At 40.3% G+C, this 27,599-nt stretch overlaps 1 protein-coding gene and 6 non-coding genes across 7 annotated transcripts in view; 2 read left to right on the forward strand and 5 right to left on the reverse strand.

The window, feature by feature from the left end:
• The window catches only part of LOC144213358 (uncharacterized), a 150,885-nt gene that overhangs the window by 81,688 nt on the left and 41,598 nt on the right, over nt 1-27,599 (reverse strand). The gene's annotated exons all lie outside the window — the stretch shown is intronic.
• trnal-uag (transfer RNA leucine (anticodon UAG)) lies at nt 1,373-1,454 on the reverse strand. Its single transcript has one exon. It is a non-coding gene; the product is annotated as a tRNA-Leu (tRNA).
• trnaf-gaa (transfer RNA phenylalanine (anticodon GAA)) lies at nt 8,635-8,707 on the forward strand. Its single transcript has one exon. It is a non-coding gene; the product is annotated as a tRNA-Phe (tRNA).
• Nucleotides 8,942-9,013, reverse strand: trnap-agg (transfer RNA proline (anticodon AGG)). The gene has a single exon. It is a non-coding gene; the product is annotated as a tRNA-Pro (tRNA).
• On the reverse strand, nt 9,358-9,439 carry trnal-gag (transfer RNA leucine (anticodon GAG)). Its single transcript has one exon. It is a non-coding gene; the product is annotated as a tRNA-Leu (tRNA).
• trnal-aag (transfer RNA leucine (anticodon AAG)) lies at nt 15,206-15,287 on the forward strand. The gene has a single exon. It is a non-coding gene; the product is annotated as a tRNA-Leu (tRNA).
• trnal-uag (transfer RNA leucine (anticodon UAG)) lies at nt 22,688-22,769 on the reverse strand. The gene has a single exon. It is a non-coding gene; the product is annotated as a tRNA-Leu (tRNA).

A 27,599-nucleotide genomic window follows, 5' to 3' on the forward strand; every position in this document is an offset into this window, starting at 1 on the left:
ATCTGGTTCTATTGGCCACTGCCCATCACTCTGAGACTGTGCATGAGAGTTTGTCTGTGGATGTGGTTCTGGAGGCTCAGCAGTCGGCCTCTCCAGAGGAACGGACTATGTGGGCGCATGGGGGTGCTGTAAAACGAGGGGATGGTGTATGGGTGGGTCCCATGGGATGCCCTGTACTCCCCATGGGGCCGTTATCGGTGTCTGTCTTGACGGAGGCCCGCTCACCCGCTCCCGTGGGCCCCCAGGCAATGATGACTAAATTGACTAATCGGTGGCACCCATACTTGTCTTCTCTTGTGTGGCGGCACGTCAACGACTGTAAGACATGTATGTTTTTCAACGCCAAACCAACCCTTAAGCCAAGACGTGGTGAATTTCATCCATTGGTCAGGGGCTGAGATCACCATCAACTTCACAGACATGATATAACAATTAAATGGGAAAAGATACCTTCTGGTCATTGTAGACTCATTCTCTCATTGGCCGGAAGCATACCCGTGTGCTAGGGAGGACTCGGAAGTCTTTAAGTCTTTGGTGACTGATTATATCCCTACACATGGTTTTCCTGGACTCTTTCGATCAGATAATGGTACTCATTTTAACAATAAGGCCCTACAGACGGTCGAGAGCATCTTAGGCCCTAAACATCGATTTGGTTGTGTTTATTGTCGGGTTTAAAACCATATACATTCAATAATTTCGGATCAGAGGAAACACACGGAGAGTCGGCTTGATGACATTCACTAGACTTCAGCTGAAGGAGGGGTCAGAGTAGCCAGCGCTGGGAGATGTGTTCATCCCCTAGCCTGACCAGTTCAAATCCCTAACTACCCAACAAAGGGTCATGTGACCTAGTTACAATCTTTAGGCGGGAAGAGGTGAACAAAGAAATGGGCGTCTTGGTATATCACGCACCCCTAACTCATAAGTGTCATGATGGAAATTTCCACTAATCTATCCAAAATTCTATCCTAGTGATTATACTGAATAGAAAGTATAAAGAATACATTCTATACTCCACATTTATCACCAACAAAGCCAAGGTAAAGTTGAACGAATGAAAGGGAAATTGTCAAAAATAATGTACGGCAGCAAAATGTCTTGGCTCCAAGATCTCCCATTGGCTTTGCTCTCTATTCATCAAACCATCAACAAAACCACAAATTTTGCCCCATTTGGGTCTCATAAAAAGTTAATTATGATTAACGCAAGGCTTGAGGCACCATCAGTGGCACAGTGGTGTGCAAACGTGACACTCCAATTAGTGTTTGGGACTCAGCACTCTCACCAATAGTTTCACATTTTATCTTCCAGTTTAGTGAAGGGCCATAAGCACTAGGAACAAAATAAATATGTACAGTGCATGAATTATTGGCAGTGGTGGGATTTGAACCCACGCCTCCTGAGAGACTGGAGCCTAAACCCAGCGCCTTGGACCGCTCGGCCACACTACCTTCCATGTCATCATATGGGGGATTGGGGATCAGTAAATTGTAAATGAACCTTAGACACCCTTATATTTAAATATTGACATATGTTTTTTGTTACTTGCAATGAGACCAAACCCAATGTATCATTTAAGGCAAATGTCCTTAAAATTGCCTAACTTTTTCCTCAAAATGTAGCTTTTCGTTTAGTGTCACGGCTAGCTAGATTCGAATTGGACTTCGAGCTTCTCTCTTCACGCTGTGGTATTAAGAGACCAAATTTAACATCATCGCCCCTTCTGTATAAAATCTGAATTGAGAACCTGGCAATTTGAGGTACTGAGACAGTAGAGGGTGATACTGCTACAGTACGTTGTCTGCCAACAACCGTAAAACCAATTGAGGAAGAAGAAGAAGAAGAAGAAGAAGAAGAAGAAGAAGAAGAAGAAGAAGAAGAAGAAGAAGAAGAAGAAGAAGAAGAAGAAGAACCGGCCTTTGTGTGTCTAAAATACAGCAATAGCACTAGTTATTGACATTGCGGCAAAAAACAGGACACGCTTAATAGTCGTGAAAATACAGTACATGTCCTGATGCATATGAACTTTTTGTCTTTGCAGGTTTCAGGGAAAATGATGGGCAAACGTTTTTTGGCTTTAAAGAGCTCCCCCAAATCAAAGAAGAGGAGTCAGAGTTCCCTTAACAACAAATGAGAGAAGAGCAACTTCCAATCCAAAAGGAGGAACATGATGTCACCAGGTCACCTGGTGAGGCCGTGAAGTGGGATGATCTGGGCGTGGCTAAAGTAGGGGTGGAGCCTGGAAAGGCCTCAACTTGGCCTCAAATTATAGAGGAGGAGCCAGAGTTCCCTGAACAGTTCAAAAGAGAAGAGCAACCTCCAATCAAAAATGAGGACTGTGTCAAATGGTCAACTAGTGAGCCTTTCAAGAGTGAAGATGATCTGGGTGTGAGCAACAGAGGGGCGGAGCTTCTGAGTGGCAGCTCAATAGAAGGATAGCGAGCAGAAAATTTAATTGCTCCTTTATCAGATGACAACAACTTTTGCTTTTTGAAAATGGTGATGTCGAAGATATCAAGAAAAATCCCAGGGGCGACAAACTTTGCAAATGCTTTCAGTGTGGAAAAACTTTTGGGAAAAAGTCTCATTTGAAAAGACATATGAGGATCTACACTGGGGAGAAATCCTTATCATGTACAGTTTGTGGTAAAATATTTACACACAAGGGAAGATTTAAAATACACACAAGAACCCACACTGGTGAAAAAACATTTTTGTATCCAAATTGCAGTAGTGCCTTTTCTCACAAGCAAGACTTACAAGCACACACAAGAACCCACACTGGTGAAAAACCATTTTCTTGTTCAGTTTGCGGTCAGGTGTTCACACACAAAAAAAGCTTAAAATCTCTCGCAAGTAACCACACTGGTGAAAAACCAGTTTCTTGCTCAGTTTGTGGTCATGCATTCACACAGAAGGGACACTTAAATAGTCATGTGAGAACACACTGGTGAAAAACCATTGTCGTGTTCAGTTTGTGGTCAAAGATTCACACAAATGACAAGCTTAAAAGCCCACATAAGCACCCACACTGATGAAAAAACATTTTCATGCTCAGTTTGTATTAAAACATTTAATGACAAGGGAAATTTAAAAAAACACAAGAAGCCTCACTGGTGAAAAAACATTTTCTTGTTCAGTTTGCGGACAAGCGTTCACAAACAAAAAGAGCTTAAGATCACATGCAAGAACCCACACTGGTGAAAAAACATTTTCGTGCTCAATTTGTGGCCATGCCTTTTCTCAACAGCAATCCTTAAAAAGCCACACAAGAACACACACAGGTGAAAAGCCATTTTCGTGTTCAGTTTTTAGTCGACAATTCACACACAAGGAAAGCTTAAAAACCTATTTAAGAACCCACACTGGTGAAAAACCATTTTCTTGTTCAGTTTGCGGTCAAGCGTTCATACACAAAACAAGCTGAGACTTCCACGCAAGAACCCTCACGGGTGAGAAACCATTTTCATGCTCAGTTTGTGGTAAAACATTTACTGAGAGGGGAAATCTAAAAAGACACACAAGAACCCACACTGGTGAAAAACCATTTTCGTGTTCAATTTGTGATAAAGCCTTTTCTCAAAAGCATGATTTACAAATACACACAAGAACCCACACTGGTGAAAAACCGTTTTCGTGTTCAGTTTGTGGTCAAACATTCGCACACAAGAAAAAACATAGGAACCCACACTGTTGAAAAGCTTTTTCTCTAAAGCACCACTTAGAAGGTCACACAAGAACCCACACTGGCGAAAAAACATCTTCCTGCTCAGGATGTGGTCGAACATTTTCCCAAAGGGAAAGCTTAAAAGAATACTTATTAACCCAGACTGTAGAACAATGTTTTCCTGCTCCGTCTGTGGCCACAGATGCGCTACAACAGCCCAATTAACAAGCTACGCAATTCAAAACATTTTCCAGGCGCAGTTAATGTTCCAACATATTCACATAAGGGAACCTAAAAAGAAGACTTAACAAACCACACAGGAGAAAAGCCCGTTTTTGCTCAATTTGTGGCAGGAATATCTTAAAAACACAATTAGGCACATCGGTCATAGACCCTTTTCCTGTTCAGCTTCTTGCCAGAGATTTAGTCGAAATGATAGACTTAAAATACGCAAATGTGGTGTGATAAACAGTGGCCAATCACGACTTGGCTTGCTTTATCAATGTCCATATGAAAGATCATTGTAATCGAAGTATTATTGTAATTTGCATTCTGAAAATCTTGTGTTTTAATTCAAATACAGTAATACATTAAGCTATGAATTTACAGTGGGATCGAGCTAGTATGTCAATTTACTCATATGTCAAGTCAATTCTTCCCATAGAAATTAACAAAATACAAATTGATCCGTTTCCATCCGAGAAAAAAAACAAAACAGAATGTTACAATGGAAAAACATCTTAATTGTTCTAATTTTCCACCGATCAGGAAACATTTGGTGTGCTCATATCTCAAATATCTCATATCTCAAGTCAAAAATTGCTCAGAATTTTTCTCATACCTCAAATTTTATCATATGTTGGTACACTTGTGTGTCATGGTATTACTGTATAAGCAAATTGAGTGTTGTTGAAGATTTTATTTACTTCACAATTCTATTCGATATAGTAGAGCCTAAATTAGGATATTAGAAAGTAAACAATCAATAATGTGATGTAAATAACATGGAAAATATGTCTTCACAGTTAAAGACATGCCTAAGAAATTTGAAAAAATGTATTTTTTGTCTATTAAATTTGCTAGCAAATCCAATAAAAAATTGAGTGTTATTCAAACATACATTTTAATGAAAATTATTTATATATTGAATCTAGGATCTGAGAAACATTAGTAGAAATATGGTGTGTGTGAAAGACTATTAATTTGCTCAAACCTTAAGATATCAATCATGTTTTTAAACCGATTTAACGTGTAATATTTTTGGTGGTTCCAACACAGCTCTTTTTTTGGTGAAAAATAATGTTTGTGTCTTTTTGATGACAAAATCAGCTTTCCAAATTCAAAAGACAAAAAAATAGAAACGTTATTTGCTAAGATATAAAACTAAGAGTAAAAGGAATACATTAATTTGAACAATTTGACAAATTCATAAAAAATAAAAGATAGTTTTGTTTCTACAATGTGATGATACTGTAACTTCAACATTCCAAATTCAAAGTAAACCTTGAAAGTGGGGTAGTTTTCTTCTGCAAAAAAAATAAAAATACTGTTCGTAGCGGAGCATGGTTTTGATTCAATGACCTCTGGGTTATGATCACAGCATGTTTCCCGTGCACTACTCTGCTTCTTCTCACTCCAGGTTCCACAAGCTGACTCTTAAAACTAATCAATCAAACCAATCGCACAGATATCAAAGGGAGACAAAGTTGGAAGCGTTCACGTGGTGTCGCCTGAGAGGGGCTCGCTTGGCGCAGCCTGTGAATCCAACAAAATACCACCCAGACCTGCCAACCAGGAACGTGGCACGCTACGTTTTCATCCAGCCGAGATATTCGACTGCCCCCTCCTCCGACTACCCCCCGGATGAACTAATCCGCGTTCCAGTGGCAGCGCTAGCGCGGTTGAGGGTAACCCCTAGGCGCCTGGGTGGCTCAACAAAAACAACATAAATCAAAGGTGCCAACCTCCGCCGACCCCATTTCAGGAGTAGACATGCCCCGATTCCAGAGTGTTTCTAAAGTGAATGCGATTCAGGCAAAATTGTTATAAAATGGAGAAAAAAATAAGCATCGGAAATATAAATCAAACATTTTTGTACATTAATTGAAATACTGCATTTTTGCAATCTATTGAAAAAGTACAGCAAAATGAAAATACATTTATGTTTGTGTTTGGGTTCTTCTACATGTGTTCTATCGTCAGTAATTCCATGCTGAAGTCGCACTTGGATGTTGTGCAAAGCACAAATGTCGGTCTTTTTGGCGATAGCTTCAACATGGGATATTTTTTCAAATACGAACCAATAAACTTCTGTGACATTCTGGGTTTCGTGTTCGTACCCAAAATGCCGTTTATTTAGCACTTAACCCAAGCAGGCATATGGCTACGACTTACCAGTGCTGTGTACAAGTACTTTATTTGGAACAACCCTGGAAATGATAGTATTTGTGTTTAAAACAAAAACGGGTGGTTTAGTCAGCCTTAATAATAGTTACTTCCCTTATGGAAAAAAAAAACAAAAACGAGACTGTTAAAGCGATAGTTTTTTTTCTATGCAATCGATTCCAAATCGATTGCTACGCCGAACTCGCAAAAGATGAATCATTCGTCGGAACTTGTGAACTTGTAATGATTCACATAGCACTCGTGTTACCGAATTCTTCTGGTTTATTGTACAGTTGAATAAAAATGACAGAAGCCATAACGATGGTGTGAATTTTGAGAACAATTTTGAGGCATGTAAATTGGAAATATGCTACTATTCCAAAATGGTTGCTTGAAAAAAATTAAAACTTCAGGATTTATCGAGTTTAAGCAGGTGGTCCGGAGTTTGTGATGCATTTCCGGAGAAATTCATGGAATTTCAGAGTAGTTGGCTGCCCTGAGATATAGTGAGACTTGTGGCTTTTCCAACCTTCTGCTGGAGCCTTTCAGGATCGCCAGTTGAAGGACCTCGGTCTCGGCTGGGGACCGTCATGGCACGGTTAGTGCTGATATTCACAGTCATCCATTTTGCATTCATAAAATTCCATTTTAATAAAAACGACGTACGAGACATTCGGTGCCGGGATTAACAAAAAAGATACCATGTTGAATTTAAACTTGCAGTTTCGCTAATAGTTTACATTACATATTAGCCTTTGTGGAGCAGGCTGACCAAAATTGTGCTTTTTTCGCCCTTTTCCATTTTTTGGGGGTACGTATTTCTAGTTTTTTTTCTAGCCGCGAAAAACTACTGCATCTAAAAATGTATGGATATCATGTATCCCACTAAGATGGGGAAAGTTTTCATTTTTGTTGCAATATCTTATGAGAGTAGATTTTTTTTACATTCTGGGAGAACGGGGTTGGTTGCCACAAGGGTAGGATTTGCCTACATATTTATGAAATAGATGAGCGGGGTGTTATGGATTCACTTGTTCATCCTCTGTATTGCCTATCCTCAAGGGGGTTAAGGGTTTGCTGGGTCTATCCCAGGTAGTTATTAACAGCAGCAAACCTGGGTAATTTTGCACCCTGCAATGAAAATTCACATTTCAAATAGAGTCATGGAAAAAATAACATTTCCCAACAGTTTCTTTAACCCTGGAAAAACTTGTTTCTTTTATAATGTAGACAATGGACAAAACATACCCTAATAGGTAAGCCATCATTATTTTTGGTTTACATTTTTGCAATATTGATACAAGGATGCGCAACACGGAAGTTGAATGAATTAATTTATTGAAAGTTTCATCTTCCCTCAGCACTAATGCTTGGCTCAATGGAATCAGAAGATATCTTGTCCAGAAGAAGACAAGTAACAGAGATGTATTCTGATAAAGGAACGGATTTCCAATCAGCTGACAAGGACATAAATCAATAAATGAAACACAAACAGGATTGAAAAATACTTGCAACAAAAAGGAAGTATTTGAGCTCTTACAGTATAAATTAACCAATAGACAATGTGCAATTCAGAGTGTTTTTGTGGTAAGTCTGAGCTAAAATAGCTCGTATGGGAAAGCATTGGACCTAATATCTAAAGTTGCCTGGTTTAGTCTTGGGCTTCAGCACTCCCTAGGACTGTATCTAATCAGCTAATAATCTATTTGAGTTCTATTTACTAGGGACCCTAGAGTCAGTATACAGTTCATGTTAATTTTTATTGACCTACTGAAGCGGATAAATCTTTGGGGAGAGAGCATTTGACTGAAGATCTAAAGGTCCCTTGTTCAACCTTAGGCTTTGGCAGTCTGTTGGACTCTATCAAACCAACCAAAATCAGCTACAATTCAATTTGTGATCAATTGACTTGTAATCAGTGTGTAAATATGCAGTCTAGGTTGATTTTTGTTCACCTACGTGAGTCAAAGTAAGCCAAGTCCGGTTCTCGAGAGCTCTTATCCGGTCTATTTTTCATAACTCCCTCCACCAAAAGACCTGCATCAAATAATCAGTCTATTAGGCTTCTGGATATCTTGCTGATGAGATGATCATTTGATCCGGGTGTGTTTGTGGAGGAGATTTGGTAAACAGACTGGATAGGGGCTCTTGAAGACTGGACTTTGCCACCCCCGATCTACAGAATAAACCCCAATCTTTGGCAGTTCATTGGACTTTGTAAACTCAACCAAAACCATTTAGACTGGAGATCTAAAGTTCCCTGCTTCAACCCCGGGTTTCGGCAGCATATTGGATTTTGCAAACCCACCCTAAAACAGCTGGCAGTCAGTTTAAAAACCGTTTCCTTGTTAGCCATGAGTCGTTTTGCAGTCAAGTTTGACTCTTGTCATTAACATGACCCGAATTGGCTCGGATAGGGAATGTTGGAGAGCGTTCCCTAAATTTACTTTGGGCTTCGTCAGTCAATTGGACTGTCTAAACCAGACCAATATCACTAAATGCTCCAATTGGAATATTATACTAGTAGGCCATGAGTCAACTTACAGTTCAAGTTGTTTTTGGTTTTCAATTTTCAATCAGCCGAAGTAGCTCAGTTGGGAGAGCATTAGACTGAAGATCTAAAGGTCCCTGGTTTAACTCCTCGTTTCGGCAATACTTTGGACTTGCAAGCTCAGCCTAATTCCGCTGGCAGTCAGTTTGAAAACTGTTTCTTTGTAAGCCATGAGTCGTTTTGCAGTCAAGTTGGGTCCGGAACCGCTCGCATCCCATGTGAGAATCATACCACTAGACCAAGGAGCCTGGGGTTCCCATACAGTGACACTTTTTTTCAAGGTTACTTTGTGACATATCAACCCCCATAAGAGATCACAATTCGAAAAAAAGGAAGGGCTCATCCGGGAGTTGGACCCGGGACCTCTCGCACCCTAAGCGAGAATCATACCACTAGACCAACGAGCCAGATGTGCTCATGGAACTGACACTTTTTTCTCAGATGGCTTATGTCCGATGTCACTCCACCATAGATCACGAAACAACAGACCAAGGTCTCATGCAGGAGTTGGACCCAGGACCTATGGCATATTGGGCAAGAATCATACCACTAGACCAACGTGGTATGGGTGTACAAACAGTGACACTTTTCTTCTCAGGCGGCTAATGTATCATATCACTCCACTGTAGAACACAATTCATCAAAGCAAGGGCTCATGCGGGAATTGGACCCAGGACCCATTGCACCCTAAGCGTGAATTATACCACTAGACCAACAAGCCAGATGTAGAGACACTTTGATCAGAAGATAGTGGCAATGGTGGGATTTGAACCCACACCTCCTGAGAGACTGGAGCCTCAACCCAGCGCCTTAGACCGCTCGGCCACACTACCTTACTACATTACATTAACATGCCCAACTCCAGCCCTCAAGGGTCACTATCAAATTTGTTTTCCAAGTCTCCCTCCATCAACATGCCTGGGAGACAAAGTTGGAAACCTTCACGTGGTGTCTCCTGAGAGGCCGCTCGCCGCGGCCTGCGAATTCCAACAAATACCACTCAGAGCTGCCAACAAGGAACGTGGCACCCTACGTTTTTCATCCAGCCGGAGATATTTGACTGCCCCTCACCTCCGACTACCCCCCCGGATGAACTAATCCGCGTTCCAGTGGCAGCTCTAGCGCTGTCTGAGGGTAATCCTCAGGCGCTCGTAGTGACTCAACAACAACAACAACAACTCAACATGCCTGAATCAAATAATTGGGATCGTTATCAAGTTTCTGGACAGCTGCCTGATGAGTTGACCATTTGGTTCAGGTGTGGTAGAGGAGGGAGATATGAAAAAGAGACCGCAAAGGGGCCCTCAAGGACCGGATTTGGGCACCCCTCCATAGTTAAATTACTGTCATTTTGGTGTCATGAGAGACACTAATGCTAATCCTCAAGAAGATTGCCAATTTTTAATGTTTAAAAATAGTAACATTAATATTAAGTTAATACTTTTTTTCTAACCTATGAGAAAATATACATGACAATATAAAATTTGACAGTGATAGAGAATTTCACATTGAAAATGTATTTTTTTTTCCAAATCATACAAAGCAATTTAGTAACACTATTTTGAAGCATAACCCCAAATTTTTGGCGTCAGTGATTTAGCAGCAGAAATCTTGAATCATATAACAAAGACAATTGCACATATGTCAAGCAATAGGCCCCTTTTTAATATCGAAATGTTAATATTGAACTTATTTTACAACACAGTTTCTGACAAATCTTATGAGACTCATTAAAAAGGTTAGATGATACCTATATATTTAAACAACTGCAAACATTGTGCGGCATACGTTTATAAATGTTTATAGAAAGTTTATAGAAAGTTTTAATTTGAGAAGATGCACATGGGTAGTATGCTTGTGACAGCTTTCTGACATATGGTATGATTAACTATGTTTTTTTAATATCGAAAATCCACAAGAACCCACACAGGTGAAAAACCTATATCCTGCTCAGTCTGTAATAAAAAAATCAGTTGCCAAAAGACCTTAAAATCACACAAAATAAGCCAGACAGGTTAAACATATTTTCTTTGTCAGTTTGTAGTTAAACATTCACTTGGAAGGTCAATTTAAAGCATTTAGCTTTACAGATTAGATAAGCATTGATCAATTGATACAACCAAATGATGTTGCTTTCTATTCTTTCTATATATAAGAAAACTTTATCTTAAAAAATACAGCATTGCAATTATGGGGTTAATACACCTAAATGTTACAGTGATAACGATTGGTATTAACAAGCTTAGATAAGGGGGTAAGGAACGATTCTCCGATAACAATCATAGCATATCAGGTATTCAATAATAACAATTAAGGGGAACTCAAAACAAACTCCATTGGAATTTAAACAAACAAGCCTTCATTCGACAAAACATCTCCATAAAGAAGCGAAAAGAGCGTCACAATTTACGGCAATATGCAAGTAAGCACAAAGGTTGCTAGGAAAGAATTCAGGCTGCATAAGCATCTTCTTAACGAGGACTCGGTGGCTTGTTACGATCCCGAGTTCTCAGAAAAATTGAAGCAGTTTCCATAAAAAAAATATTAAATGCACACATATATATAATAGTATTACAAAATTAACCCAACAGTGCGAGAGGTCCCGTGTCCAACTCCCGGACCCCTCGCATTGTCGAATTGTGATTTATTATGGGGGTTGATATGTCACATACTTCACCTGAGAAAAAATATGTCACTGCACAGGCACCCCTGGCATATTGGTCTAGTTGTATGATTCTCGCTTAAGAAGAAATGAAAATCAGACATAGGCATTGTCGTCATCATTGACTTGGTGCAATAAGTTTGGGGTCCAACTCCTGCATGAGCCCTTGCTTTGTCGAAATTGTGATCTATGGTGGGCTATAATGGGACATTAGCCACCTGAGATAAAAAGTGTCACCAATTGGGCACCCAAGGCATGTTGGTCTAGTGGTATGATTCTTGCTTAGGGTGCCATAGGACCCGGGTCCATCTCCTGGACAAGCTTTCTGTTTGTCAAATAGTGATCTATGGTGGGGTGATACAGGACATTAGCCATCTTAGAAAAAAAGTGTTGTTCAATGAGCACATCTGGCTCGTTGGTCTGGTGGTATGATTCTCGCTTAGGGTGTGAGAGGTATCGGGTCCAACTCCCGGACGAGCCCTTGCTTTGTCGAATTGCGATCTATTATGGGGGTTGATATGTCACATACTTCACATGAGAGAAAAAGTATGATTTAAGAGCCCATCTGGCTGTTGTTCAAGTGGTATGAATCTTGCTAAGGGTGCATAGGGTCTTTCTTGATCAACATTTTCCAATAGTCAGACATAAAATTAAAATTTAGGTACATATCTATCCATTGTAGTTTCTCTTTTCGCTCTAATTGTTTATTTTAGAAATCTGTAAGAAGGTTTGTTCTCAATTGAAACGCTTTCACTTTTTATGGAGACAATAAAACTAATATAAAATGTTCCTTATGGTTTATGGCATTGCTCCTCGAGCAATAATCTTTCCAATCAATATTGGATGCTTTCCATTACGTTTGATCACGTCAATACGTTTATCTTACCTGTCTCCTCAAACGTTTCAACGGAGAGAACCTCCTTACAGTGCAAAGGTGGATCTGCATCCTCCTTTTTAGCTATTTTCATGTCTGCTGTTTGGTCAGCAACACTTGTACGGACGTTCTCATTTTGTGTTGCTTGTGCGTCTTCTCCATGTTTCCTGTTGCTAACCCAAATTCAATGCATTTCTTTAAAGTTTTTCTTTTACGCAGATAGCCAGATTAGTTGAATCATCCAGCTCCAACCGTGTAGTGAATAATGGCATTTGGTATGCTCTACTAAATAGGCTTTCCATATTTTGTCGTCCGGATGACCTCGTTATGTAGGCGCAAAGATTTCATAATGAAATATGGAACCTTTTGTCAATTCAGTCAATTAATCTGTTAACACAATTTGGATGCCATTATCACTATAAATCAATGGTAATTTGGAATTTCATATTGAGCACTGTCTTAGTTTTTTGTTTTTCTCAGTGCTCCCAAATTCTGCATAGCAGATTTATTCCTCCACTTCAAGTTTGACATTTTGAGTACTGCTTTTTTCATTAAAAATGTCATTTGACAAAATATGTTTCCATAATTTGTTGTTGCCATCCCTGAAAAGGGCTTATTGGTAATTTCAGAAATCGACTTCAAATTTCCAAATCTTTCGCTGCCATCCCTGATTGGGGCTTATTGGCAGTTTCAGAAATCAATTCCAATTTGCTTAATCCTTTTCCACCTTAATATCTAACGGATTGATTATATCTTGGTGGATGGCCAATCAAAAACACAAAAACACAAAAAGACAAACAACCATTCACGCTCACACTCATTCATAATCAGACATCAGTGGTCTGCAATTTTTGTCACTAGTGGAGAGCGCCATCCCCAGTCTGGGGCTTCTTGGCAGCTAACCACCTTTTGCTGTCCTATCAGCACTAATCATTCCCAAACGAACTACGTTAAATGCATTTGGTTGCCATCAATTATTTGATGCTAATGCAATCCGTGATATTTTAATAGTCATTAATATGACTCATGCTAAAGCATATTTCATCTAGTCTTGAAAAAAAACAATGAATCATGTTTCGTGCACTAAACATATTCATCTGATTCCATCCTATAGAAATCGTGCTTATCCTAAATTAATTATTTTATCTAAACTTGTCAGGTACAATTTACCTAATAATTTGGATCAATGCCATTTCTGCATTGTTTTCTTCTCGTTTGATATCATTAATAATTTGGATGAATGCCATTTCTGCATTGTCTTCATTTAATAATTTGGATGATTCTTAATACTTAAATCTAAATCACAAATCACTCTCATATTGCTAAATTAGCTATGAGGATAGCTAAATTGCGCTAGCGGAATTCCTATTGAATTCCTATCCGCTCCAAGTAGGCAGTTATATTTAAAATAAGAGCCATTTTCTGGGCTCACTACTACCACAATTAAAATTTAGGAAAAATAACCTTTTAACATTTCAGGAATTACCTAATATAAATTTCAGTGTTTAACAAAGGACCCATAATTTGTCACTAATATATCATATTATCAACTATCTCTCTCTCTCTCCAGCTCTCTGTCTCTATCCACATCACAGTTTTTCTCTCTGTCAACTTTCTCTGTCTCTCTCTTTGTCAACTCTTTTTCTCTGCCTGTCTCTTTCAGTCCCCCACCCCTCCCTGTTTGTGCAGGGGGTGAGGGCCTTGGGTAGGGGCTCTCGCTCTCTATGGCCCCACCTTGTAGTGCTTTAAGAGCATTGTGCAGTTTATTGAGGGGGCGACCCCCCTCTCTTTGCGTCGGGCGTGGTTGAGTTGGCGTTACCCCCGTTTCGCTGCGTCGGCGGAGTTTGAACTGGTGGAGGATGAGCATTTGAGCTACGCTCTTTTTTTGTTTTGCGGCTCATATGAAGATTACCTTTATTGACCACTCTTTTACTCATCAGGTGCTGTATTTTTTGGAAGGTTTCCCTTATTTTTAACAATCTCCAAAAATCCTTTACGAGGGATTCTTTTACCCCCTAGTCTAAACCGCGTCACCAGTTTTCCTTACGAACGTCACCTATGGCCGAAGTGTACATTCGCCGCATTTCTTGTGTATTCCCTTTTTTGACATACATACTCCCCAACGATATGCAAATATTTCCCATTTATGGAACGTTTGTTTTTCGACTTTTTCACGAGAGGAAAAATGGGATTTTCACCAGCCTTGTTATACATTGATTTTAAACAGCCCTACCTTCTCTTGTGCGTGCATCCTCTTTCCGGCCGGGTTCCTTCTTCAAACGGGCCGCGATCGACCGAAAAATGCCCTCTCTTTCAAAGTAAGAGTAGCTGACGTCAGAAATCTTGGCTTTAAGTCCACCGCGGTCCGAGAAATTCAGAAATGAATTCCCAGGTTTTTCGGCACCAGAAAAAGTCGGGTATAAAACCATATACATTCAATACTTTCGGATCAGAGGAGGCACACGCAGTCGACTTGATGAGATTTTCAAAGACTTCAGATGAAGGAGGGGTCAGAGTACCCAGCAATGGGAGATGTGTCCTTCCCCCAGCCTGACCAGTTAAAATCCCTACTTACCCCCAACAGTTGAGCTTGTTTTATTAACAAAGGGTCATGTGACCTAGGTACAAACTTAAGGTGGGAAGAGGTGAACAAAGAAATGGGCGTGTCCTTGTATATGACGCGGCCCTAACCCATAGGTGTCATGATGGAACTTTCCACTAGGCTCTGCAAAATACTATCCTAGTGACTATACTGAATAAAAGTATAAAGAATACATTCTATACTCCACAGTAATGTCAATTTAATTCATTCATCTTCCATACTACACATCCTAGCAAGTTTTGCGGGGGTTGCTGGAGTGTATCCCACCAGACTTCAAGCAAAAGGCAGACAACACCAGTCAACCGTAGGGCACAAACAACCATTTGCACTCCCAATCATCCCGGCACCATTGGGAATTGAGGCCACGCCTGCCTGCAAGTCAGCCGGGTGTCCCACTGCACCCTCAGAGATCTGGGATTGATTGCTGTAGGTTTGTGGAAACCTTCTACATATTTACCTAAGGTAGTGTGGCCGAGCGGTCCAAGGCGCTGGATTAAGGCTCCAGTCTCTTAGGAGGCGTGGGTTCAAATCCCACCACTGCCAGCAGATGATTTTTTATTTTTATTTTTTAGGATGGAAACTATAGAGAAGTATTTCTTACTATCTTGTGTATTCTTTCATTTCCTTTAAATAAGGTGCATCTGTATGTGTCTTGAAATCAAACTTATAACCTTCTTGGGTCAAATTGAGAGAATAAAATCATTTGCAATGGCAGTCGCTCCGTTGCCGGTAACCGGTCAAATAGTCCCGGGGGCTATTTAGCTAGTGACCGGCCAAATAGCCTATATGGCCCCATATAGCTATTAAGCCGATGTGACAGTATATATTATTTAATTCTATAGTAAACCCTTAACCTCCTTTTATATTTTCACAACTTGTATCAAATAACAGTCCACTATCTCAGCATTATATTAATATTGTGATAGGTTCATTAATAATTACCCTTCTTTGTAATTATCAATAACTGCAGGCAGACATCTTATTCAATTATTGACATTTAAATAAATAGATTGGATCACAGATAAGAACCTTAAAGGGAGGTACATCAAGCAACAAGGATTTCCCCTTCACTCCGAAGCATCTCCTCGAATAGACATTTTCGTACGACTCTTATTGCCATGAATCAAAACAATTTACAAGGTTGTTGATTATTTCATAATGCATAAGCAAAAACAACATCTGTAACTATAATATCAATCAAGGTATTCTACCAATAACAAAACAGGACACTAAAACCAACAACATTTGGATTAAAAACAATCACACCTTCATTTGACCTGACAATCATATAACAATTCCATAAAGAAAGACCGAAGTGCGTCACGATGTATTTCCACTATGCTGGAAATGGCGGAAACAACATCTTTGTTATAGGGCAGTGACCCTGGCTCCGTTGCAAAAGAAAACAATCGATCTCGAAGCCCCAGATTGGGTGAGTTGCTGTATAAACAATCCTAGGATAAGAAGTCCACGTGAGAGAGGACTTGAAGATTTTATATGACCTCGAGCACTTTAGGAATAATAAGAAGAATTATTTAACAAAGAAATGAATTACTACACGTATGTGTATCATAGTAATACAGAATAAACCCAACATATTGCTCTGATTTGTCTTTGAGTCAGCAAAACACAGGGATATGACTTTAATGTAGACTAAAGGCAAGGTCAATCCATGATGAGGATTGAAATTTGGTAATATTTCTCCCATTTCTAAAGCAATACTCACAATAATTGGCAGCTATTGCCTGCCAACTTTACTTACTTACTTTAATACACACATTAATGCGTTAATGGTCTTTTTTTCTGTTTATGTTTCATATGTCCTGTTAACGGATGCGTTTTTTTTATATGTACCGTATCTTGTGCTGACCCGGCTCATCTGTCAGATTTTTAAAGTCAATGCGGCTCTCGGGCCGAAAAGTTTGCCCACCCCTGCACTAGACAGACGAGCCAGGGGTGCCCATACAATTACACTTTTTTTTCCTTAAGTGGCTAATGTGACCCCTTCATAGATCATAATTCGACAAAACCAGAGCTTGTCCAGGAGTTTGACCTGGAACCTCTCACAACCCAAGCGAGAACCATAACACTGGACCAACGAGTCCTCTTAGAATGACACTTTTTTTCCTCAGGTGGCTTATGGCCCATATTACCCCACCATAGATCACAATTCGACAAAATTTGGTCTCGTCCGGATTTTGCTTCCGGGACCTCTCTTACCCTGAGCGAGAATCACACCACTACACCAATGAGCCAGGAGTTCCCATAACATGACACTTTTTTTACTCAGTTGGTAAATGTGCCATATCATCCCCATGATAGATCACAAATTGACAAAATAATAGCTCATCAGGGAGTTGGACCCGGGACCTCTTACACTAATAGTGAGAATTAAACTACTAGAACAACAGGCCAAATGTGCTCTTAGATCTCACTATTTTCTCAGGTGAAGTGTGTGACATATCAACCCCCATAATAGATCACATTTCGACAAAGCGTGGGCTCGTCCGGGAGTTGGACCCGAAACGTCTCACACCCTAAGCGCGAATCAGCGCGACTAACTAACCAGAAGTGCTCACAAAGTGACACTTTTTTCCACAGGTGAAATATGTGACAGATATTAGTTGGACCCAGGACCTCTCGCCTCCAAAGTGAGAATCATACCACAAAACCAAAGGCGCCCAAACAATTACACTTTTTTCTAAGATGGCTGATCTCTCACATCACACCGTCATATATCACAATTTGACAAAGCGAGTGCTCATCCAGAAGTTACATCCGCGACCCCCCACACATTAAGTAAGAATCACAGCACTAGACCAACATTGCAGGGGTGCCTTTACAATGACATATTTTTTCTCAGGTGAAGTATGTGACATATCAACCCCCAGATCACAATTCGACGAAGCTAGTTAATAAGGATAAAATGTTGTACTTATAACAATTTTATAAAATGAATTTATTTATAGTCACGATGGGTGGGAAGTGGGGGGGGGGGCGAATAGTTTTCTTCTTGCTAGGGGGGGCCTAACAGAAAATAATTGAGAAGCACTGAACTAGACCAACATTCCTTGGGTGCCCAATTAGTCACCCTTTTTTATCTCAGGTGGCTAATGTCCCATAATACCCCACCATAGATCACAATTTTAGCAAAGTAAGGGCTCATGCGGGAGTTGGACCCAAAACCTATTGCACCATAAGCGAACTCATCCCACTAGACCAGGGGTGTCAAAACTTTTTGCAAAGAGGGCCAGATTTGGTAAGGTGAAAATGTGTGCGGGCCGACTTTTAGCCTGACATTCTTTGAACCATTAACATTAAATGCAAATTAACTTTTTGGGATTTTTTTTAATTACAAATGGCATACTTTTCTTTTACATTTAGGTTTTTACCGAAATCACAAACCACAAAAAATTAAGAAAACTATCAAGGATATCTAAGTTCATGTGAAACATCACATATTCACTATTATATGCTCACTGTAGGAACAGTGCTGAAAACAAAACAATGATCACTGCATATTCAAACTGTGATTTTGACCATCACAAAAAAAATAATTAACTGAGATTTAAGAATTTATTCAACTCAGAGGACTTAACAAATATCTTGCCTGCACTAATGTGAAGGGTGATACTGGGATCTTGACTGCAGTATGTAGTCCAGGTCTTCATCGCACGCTAACGAGAAAAAGTCAAACTCAGTTCCTTTTGCCTCTAACTGTCTCTTAATATCTAATGAAACGTCTTCAATTCTCCGTGCCACAGTATTACGAGCCAGGCAAATATTGGCAAACTCTTGCTTCTTCGCGGGAGAAATTTTCTCAACCATTTTCATTACACAGTCTTTAATAAATTCACCGTCACTGAAAGGTTTGCAGTGCTTTGCAATTAGCGTTGCCACTTCGTAGCTTGCCTTTGTGGCATTTTCATTTGACTCACGGGCTCTTGTGAAAAAGCTTTGCTGTGCCGTTAAAACAGCTTGCTTCACTTTTTCATCGCGTTCGTTCCCAGTTAGCTTGTCGTAGCTAGCATGTTTCGTCTGGTAGTGCCTCTTAATGTTGAATTCCTTGAAAACAGCCACAGTCTATGGCAAATTAGGCAGACACAGTTGTTTCGTATTTCAGTGAAAAAATACTCAAATTTCCACTTCTCCTGGATGCGGCGGCCCTCCCGGTCAACTTTCCTTTTTTTGTTTACATGTTAGAAATGGGCTGGGCTGAAACAATGACGCAAGGGTCACGGCGGCCAGAGTGCGGCCACAGGGCTACTGCCATCTTCTGGTGAAGTGAAAAATAGCTTTTTGTACACATTTATTTTATACTGTGGTCAACAGTGCTGGCGGGCCGTGTATTATTGATTTCATGATAGAGGCCGTGGGCCGGTAAAAATTTGTCCACGGGCCTTATTTGGCCCGCGGGCCGGACTTTGGACATGCCTGCTCTAAGTGGACGCAGGTGTGATATAGCTTTCAGATTCACAATGGGACACGGCACTGCAACCTGTACTTAAGGCAGACGGACAGAGTTATCGTATGGCACATAACCTTAGACCTGTAAATGACGCAACGCTGACTCCGATCCTACCAAGACCAGACCCCCATAGGATGTTCACTACGTTTAGTCCAGTATACCAATGGTTCACTTGTATTTATTTAGCTAACACTTTTTTTCTGTGTACCTTTACATCCTTCAGCTAGACAGTACTTTGCTTTCACCTATAGCGGTGTCCATATGCAGTATCAGCGCCTGCCACAATTGTTTAAAAACTCACCTGGTATTTTTAATCAATGTCTGAAGAATCTGTTACAAGACCTGACTTTACCTAATGACACTGTTCTTTTACAGTATGTGGGTGACCTTTGTATTGCGGCAACTACTTCTGAAATCTGTCTTGAGGTCACTAGGGTGGTCCTACTCAAACTCCATGATCGAGGTTTCAAAGTGTCCAAAAAGAAGCTTCAGTGTTGTCGAAAAGAATTAACTTTTCTTGGCCGTATTGTGTCAGCGAGAGGACTGTCCATGTCACCTGAACATCGAAAAACCATTTCATCCCACTCCAGACCCCAAACTGTAAGAGACATGTTGGCATTTCTAAGCCTCTGTGGCTACAGTAGGACCTATATACCATGTTATGTGGACAAAACAAACACCCTTCGTGCTCTAGTCAAAGACAAAGATGTTCAGAACCTCAGAGCATGACTTGATTGGACAAACGGATGAAGCCTTTGTGTCTCTGGTCCAAGAACTGGCCTCGGCGGCTGCCCTGGCCAACCCTGATTTTGATAAACCCTTTTATCTTGATGATGTCTAACTCGGGAACCACAGTAAATGCTGTTTTGTTTCAGAAGGTTTCAGCAACTAGACGGGTATTGATGTATTGTAGCGTTACACTGGATAGTGTTGAACTCCGTCAAACAGATTGTACTTGTTATGCCGCAGGGCTCGCTAAAGTGCTTCTTAATACAGCACATACTGTGACGGGACATCCCCTATACGTTCTGACTGATCATGGGGTATCAGCGGATGTGGCTTCGTCAGGATTTACCTTATCATCTCTTCAACAGTCTAGACTTTTACGTATCCTAACAGCTCCGAACATCAATTACGTTCACACAGGCATTAACATGGCAGAAAACATCCATCTAGGCCCCCACGTATGTGGTATGCGAGTTAATCACCAAAGGTACATTCGTGCTGACCTTGCTACCAAACCGCTTCCATCCGGTCGCATTATGTTTACAGACGGTTGTTGTTGGAGAGACCATTCGGGATGTCTCCAAGCGGGGGCTGCCATAGTGGAAAGCAGGGGAAATGACTTTGTGCATTGTGCATCCTCTGTCTTTGTTACGATCGCGTCGCGATCACCTAATTAGCCACGGCTGATGATAATCATGACATCATGAACCCAGGTGCGGAGTCGCCGAAGCAAATGGAAAAGGGGAGGCAGATATGTTGCTCTTGTTGCTTGTTTGATTAATCGGGAAAAAACATAACAAAAACAACTTAGCTTGATCACTTACTACAACAGAAAAGAAACATGCAGCATGGTGTGGCGTCAAGTGAACGGCATGACTACGTGGAAACACAGGGAATGAAATCAGACGATCCGACAGCATTCACAGAAAACCATAATGCTTAAATAGCATAAAAAAACCTAATCACCTAATTAGCCACGGCTGATAATAATCATGACATCATGCCAGGAGTGGCAATCAAGCCACTCCTGACAGTCTTGACTACTAATCAGTCTGCCCAAGCGGCTGAGGCGTGAGCACTCTGTTTGGCTTTGGAGACCGCAGCAGGTCATCCGGTTACTGTTTATAGTGATTCGGCGTATGCAGTTTCAGCTGCTATCATTGACCTTTGGAATGGACACGCAATGATTACATTAAAGCCAAAGGTCAACCTATTGCACACAAAGACATCATGTTACGCTTGCGTGAAGCCATGTTCCTTCTGTCACAGGTGGCGATTATTAATATTCCTGGCCACTCAAAGTCCTCATCTTTTACAGCTACAGGTAATCATGCGGCTGACTAGTTAGCAAAGTCAGTAGCTGGATACGTAGTAGATAATGCTTCTAATCTGGTTCTATTGGCCACTGCCTATCACTCTGAGACTGTGCATGAGAGTTTGTCTATGGATGTGGTTCTGGAGGCTCAGCAGTCAGCCTCTCCAGAGGAACGGACTGTGTGGGCGCATGCGGGTGCTGTAAAAAGAGGGGATGGTGTATGGGTGGGTCCCATGGGATGCCCTGTACTCCCCATGGGGCCATTATCGGTGTCTGTCTTGACGGAGGCCCACTCACCCGCTCACGTGGGCCCCCAGGCAATGATGACTAAATTGACTAATCGGTGGCACCCATACTTGTCTTCTCTTGTGTGGCAGCACGTCAACGACTGTAAGACATGTATGTTTTTCAACGCCAAACCAACCCTTAAGCCAAGACCTGGTGAATTTCATCCAGCCCTTTGGTCAGGGGCTGAGATCACCATCAACTTCACAGACATGATATAACTAGTAAATGGGAAAAGATACCTTCTGGTCATTGTAGACTCATTCTCTCATTGGCCGGAAGCATACCCGTGTGCTAGGGAGGACTCGGAAGTCTTTAAGTCTTTGGTGACTGATTATATCCCTACATATGGTTTTCCTGCACTCATTCGATCAGATAATGGTACTCATTTTAACAATAAGGCCCTACAGATGGTCGAGAGCATCTTAGGCCCTAAACATCGATTTGGTTGTGTTTATTGTCGGGTTTGAAACCATATACATTCAATAATTTCGGATCAGAGGAAACACACGGAGAGTCGGCTTGATGACATTCACTAGACTTCAGCTGAAGGAGGGGTCAGAGTAGCCAGCGCTGGGAGATGTGTTCATCCCCTAGCCTGACCAGTTCGAATCCCTAACTACCCAACAAAGGGTCATGTGACCTAGTTACAATCTTTAGGCGGGAAGAGGTGAACAAAGAAATGGGCGTGTCTTGGTATATGACGCACCCCTAACTCATAAGTGTCATGATGGAAATTTCCACTAGGCTATCCAAAATTCTATCCTAGTGATTATACTGAATAGAAAGTATAAAGAATACATTCTATACTCCACATTTATGACCAACAAAGCAAAGGTAAAGTTGAACAAATGAAAGAGAAATTGTCAAAAATAATGTACGGCAGCAAAATGTCTTGGCTCCAAGATCTCCCATTGGCTTTGCTCTCTATTTGTCAAACCATCAACAACATTTGGGTCTCATAAAAATTTAATTATGATTAACGCAACGCTTGAGGCACCATCAGTGGCACAGTGGTGTGCAAACGCGACACTCCTATTAGTGTTTGGGACTCAGCTCTCTCACCAATAGTTTCACATTTTATCTTCCAGGTTAGTGAAGGGCCATAAGCACTAGGAACAAAATAAATATGTACAGTGCATGAGTTATTGGCAGTGGTGGGATTTGAACCCACGCCTCCTGAGAGACTGGAGCCTAAATCCAGCGCCTTGGACCGCTCAGCCACACTACCTTCCATGTCATCAAATGGGGGATTGGGGATCAGTAAATTGTAAATGAACCTTAGACACCCTTATATTTAAATATCGACATATGTTTTTTGTTACTTGCAATGAGACCAAACCCAATGTATCATTTAAGGCAAATGTCCTTAAAATTGCCTAACTTTTTCCTCAAAATGTAGCTTTTCGTTTAGTGTCACGGCTAGCTCGATTCGAATTGGACTTCGAGCTTCTCTCTTCACGCTGTGGTATTAAGAGACCAAATTTAACATTATCGCCCCTTCTGTATAAAATCTGAATTGAGAACCTGGCAATTTGAGGTACTGAGACAGTAGAGGGTGATACTGCTACAGTACGTTGGCTGCCAACAACCGTAAAACCTATTGAGGAAGAAGAAGAAGAAGAAGAAGAAGAAGAAGAAGAAGAAGAAGAAGAAGAAGAAGAAGAAGAAGAAGAAGAAGAAGAAGAAGAAGAAGAAGAAGAAGAAGAAGAAGAAGAAGAAGAAGAAGAAGAAGAAGAAGAAGAACCGGCCTTTGTGTGTCTAAAATACAGCAATAGCACTAGTTATTGACATTGCGGCAAAAAACAGGACACGCTTAATAGTCGTGAAAATACAGTGCATGTCCTGATGCATATGAACTTTTTGTCTTTGCAGGTTTCAGAGAAAATGATGGGCAAACGTTTTTTGGCTTTAAAGAGCTCCCCCAAATCAAATAAAAGGAGTCAGAGTTCCCTCAACAACAAATGAGAGAAGAGCAACTTCCAATCCAAAAGGAGGAAGATGATGTCACCTGGTCACCTGGTGAGGCCGTTAAGTGGGATGATCTGGGCGTGGCTAGCGTAGGTGTGGAGCCTGGAAAGGCCACAACTTGGCCTCAAATTATAGAGGAGGAGCCAGAGTTCCCTGAACAGTGCAAAAGAGAAGAGCAACCTCCAATCAAAAATGAGGACTGTGTCAAATTGTCAACTAGTTAGCCTTTCAAGAGTGAAGATGATCTGGGTGTGAGCAACAGAGGGGCGGAGCTTCTGAGTGGCAGCTCAATAGAAGGATGGCGAGCAGAAAATTTAATTGCTCCTTTATCAGATGACAATAACTTGCTTTTTGAACATGGTGACGTCGAAGATATCAAGAAAAATCCCAGGGGCGACAAACTTTGCAAATGCTTTCAGTGTGGAAAAACTTTTGGGAAAAAGTCTCATTTGAAAAGACATATGAGGATCTACACTGGGGAGAAATCCTTATCATGTACAGTTTGTGGTAAAATATTTACACACAGGGGAAGATTTAAAATACACACAAGAACCCACACTGGTGAAAAAACATTTTTGTATCCAAATTGCGGTAGTGCCTTTTCTCACAAGCAAGATTTACAAGCACACACAAGAACCCACACTGGTGAAAAACCATTTTCTTGTTCAGTTTGCGGTCAAGTGTTCACACAAAAAAGCTTAAAATCTCTTGCAAGTAACCACACTGGTGAAAAACCGTTTTCTTGCTCAGTTTGTGGTCAAGCATTCGCACAGAAGGGACACTTAAATAGTCATGCTAAAAAACACACTGGTGTAAAAACACTTTCCTGCTCAGTTTGTGGTCATGCATTCACACAGAAGGGACACTTAAATAGTCATGTGAGAACACACTGGTGAAAAACCATTTTCTTGTTCAGTTTGTGGTCAAAGATTCACACAAATGACGAGCTTAAAAGCCCATATAAGCACCCACACTGATGAAAAAACATTTTCATGCTCAGTTTGTGGTAAAACATTTAATGAAAAGGGAAATTTAAGAAAAACACAAGAAGCCTCACTGGTGAAAAAACATTTTCTTGTTCAGTTTGCGGACAAGTGTTCACAAACAAAAAGAGCTTAAAATCACATGCAAGAACCCACACTGGTGAAAAACCATTTTCGTGCTCAATTTGTGGTCATGCCTTTTCTCAACAGCAATCCTTAAAAAGCCACACAAGAACACACACAGGTGAAAAGCCATTTTTGTGTTCAGTTTGTGGTCGACGATTCACACACAAGGAAAGCTTAAAAACCTATTTAAGAACCCACACTGGTGAAAAAACATTTTCTTGTTCAGTTTGCGGTCAAGCGTTCATACACAAAACAAGCTTAGACTCCCACGCAAGAACCCTCACAGGTGAGAAACCATTTTCGTGTTCAATTTGTGGTCAAACATTCGCACACAAGAAAAGCTTAAAAAACATAGGAACCCACACTGTTGAAAAGCCTTTTCTCTAAAGTACCACTTAGAAGGTCACACAAGAACCCACACTGGCGAAAAACCATCTTCCTGCTCAGGATGTGGTCGAACATTTTCCCAAAGGAGAAGCTTAAAAGAATACTTATTAACCCAGACTGTAGAACAATGTTTTCCTGCTACGTCCGTGGCCACAGACTCACTATAACAGCCCAATTAAAAAGCTGCACAATTCAAAAACATTTTCCAGGCACAGTTAATGTTCCAACATATTCACATAAGGGAACCTAAAAAGAAGACTTAACAAACCACACAGGAGAAAAGCCCATTTATCTCATATTGTGGCAGGAATATCTTAAAAACACAATTACCCACATCGGTCATAGACCCTTTTCCTGTTCAGCTTCTTGCCAGAGATTTAGTCGAAATGATAGACTTAAAATACGCAAATGTGGTATGATAAACAGTGGCCAATCACGGCTTGGCTTGCTTTATCAATGTCCATATGAAAGATCATTGTAATCGAAGTATTATTGTAATTTGCATTCTGAAAATCCTGGGTTTTAATTCAAATACAGTAATACATTACAGCGGGATCGAGCTAGTATGTCAATTTACTCATATGTCAAGTCAATTCTTCCCATAGAAATTAACAAAATACAAATTGATCTGTTTCCATCCGAGAAAAAAAACAAAACAGAATGTTACAATGGAAAAACATCTTAATTGTTCTAATTTTCCACCAATCAGTAACCATTTGGTGTGCTCATATCTCAAATATCTCATATCTCAAGTCAAAAATTTGCTCAGAATTTTTCTGATACCTCAAATTTTATCATATGTTGGTACATTTGTGTGTCATGGTATTACTGTACAAGCAAATTGAGTGTTGTTGAAGATTTTATTTACCTCACAATTCTATCCGATATAGTAGAGCCTAAATTAGGAAATTAGAAAGTAAATAATCAATAATGTGATGTCTTCACAGTTAAAGACATGCCTAAGAAATTTGAAAAATTGTAGTTTTTGTCTATTAAATTTGCTAGCAAATCCAATAAAAAATTGAGTGTTATTCAAACATACATTTTAATGAAAATTATTTATATATTGAATCTAGGATCTGAGAAACATTAGTATTAATACGGTGTGTGTGAAAGTGTATTAATTTGCGCAAAATAAATAAGTAGTACAATGTACTTTTGTCATACTATAAGATCAATCATGTTTTGAAACCGATTTAACGTGTAATCTTTTTGGTAGTTCCAACGCAGCTCTCTTTTTGGTGAAAAATACTTTTTGGGTCTTTTTGATGACAAAATCAGCTTTCCAAATTCAAAGGTGACAAAAAAATAGAAACGTTATTTGCTAAGATATAAAACTAAGAGTAAAAGGAATACATTATTTGAACAATTTGACAAATTCATAAAAAATAAAAGATAGTTTTCTTTCTACAGTGTGATAATACTGTAACTTCAACATTCCAAATTCAAAGTAAACCTTGAAAGTGGGGTAGTTTTCTTCTGCAAAAAAAAAAAACATAATGTTAGTAGCGGTTTTGATCCCAGCATGTTTCCCTAGCACTACTCTGCTTCTTCTCAATCCAGGTTTCACAAGCTGACTCTCAAAACTAATCAATCAAACCAATCGCACAGATATCAAAGGGAGACAAAGTTGGAAGCGTTCACGTGGTGTCGCCTGAGAGGGGCTCGCTTGGCGCAGCCTGTGAATCCAACAAAATACCACCCAGACCTGCCAACCAGGAACGTGGCACGCTACGTTTTCATCCAGCCGAGATATTCGACTGCCCCCTCCTCCGACTACCCCCCGGATGAACTAATCCGCGTTCCAGTGGCAGCGCTAGCGCGGTTGAGGGTAACCCCTAGGCGCCTGGGTGGCTCAACAAAAACAACATAAATCAAAGATGCCAACCTCCGCCGACCCCATTTCAGGAGTAGACATGCCCCGATTCCAGAGTGTTTCTAAAGTGAATGCGATTCAGGCAAAATTGTTATAAAATGGAGAAAAAAATAAGCAGCGGTAATATAAATCAAACATATTTGTACATTAATTGAAATACTGCATTTTTGCAATCTATTGAAAAAGTACAGCAAAATGAAAATACATTTATGTTTGTGTTTGGGTTCTTCTACATGTGTTCTATCGTCAGTAATTCCATGCTGAAGTCGCACTTGGATGTTGTGCAAAGCACAAATGTCGGTCTTTTTGGCGATAGCTTCAACATGGGATATTTTTTCAAATACGAACCAATAAACTTCTGTGACATTCTGGGTTTCGTGTTCGTACCCAAAATGCCGTTTATTTAGCACTTAACCCAAGCAGGCATATGGCTACGACTTACCAGTGCTGTGTACAAGTACTTTATTTGGAACAACCCTGGAAATGATAGTATTTGTGTTTAAAACAAAAACGGGTGGTTTAGTCAGCCTTAATAATAGTTACTTCCCTTATGGAAAAAAAAAACAAAAACGAGACTGTTAAAGCGATAGTTTTTTTTCTATGCAATCGATTCCAAATCGATTGCTACGCCGAACTCGCAAAAGATGAATCATTCGTCGGAACTTGTGAACTTGTAATGATTCACATAGCACTCGTGTTACCGAATTCTTCTGGTTTA

This window comes from Stigmatopora nigra, chromosome 20 (genome assembly GCF_051989575.1).
Source record: "Stigmatopora nigra isolate UIUO_SnigA chromosome 20, RoL_Snig_1.1, whole genome shotgun sequence".
NCBI lineage: Eukaryota > Metazoa > Chordata > Actinopteri > Syngnathiformes > Syngnathidae > Stigmatopora > Stigmatopora nigra.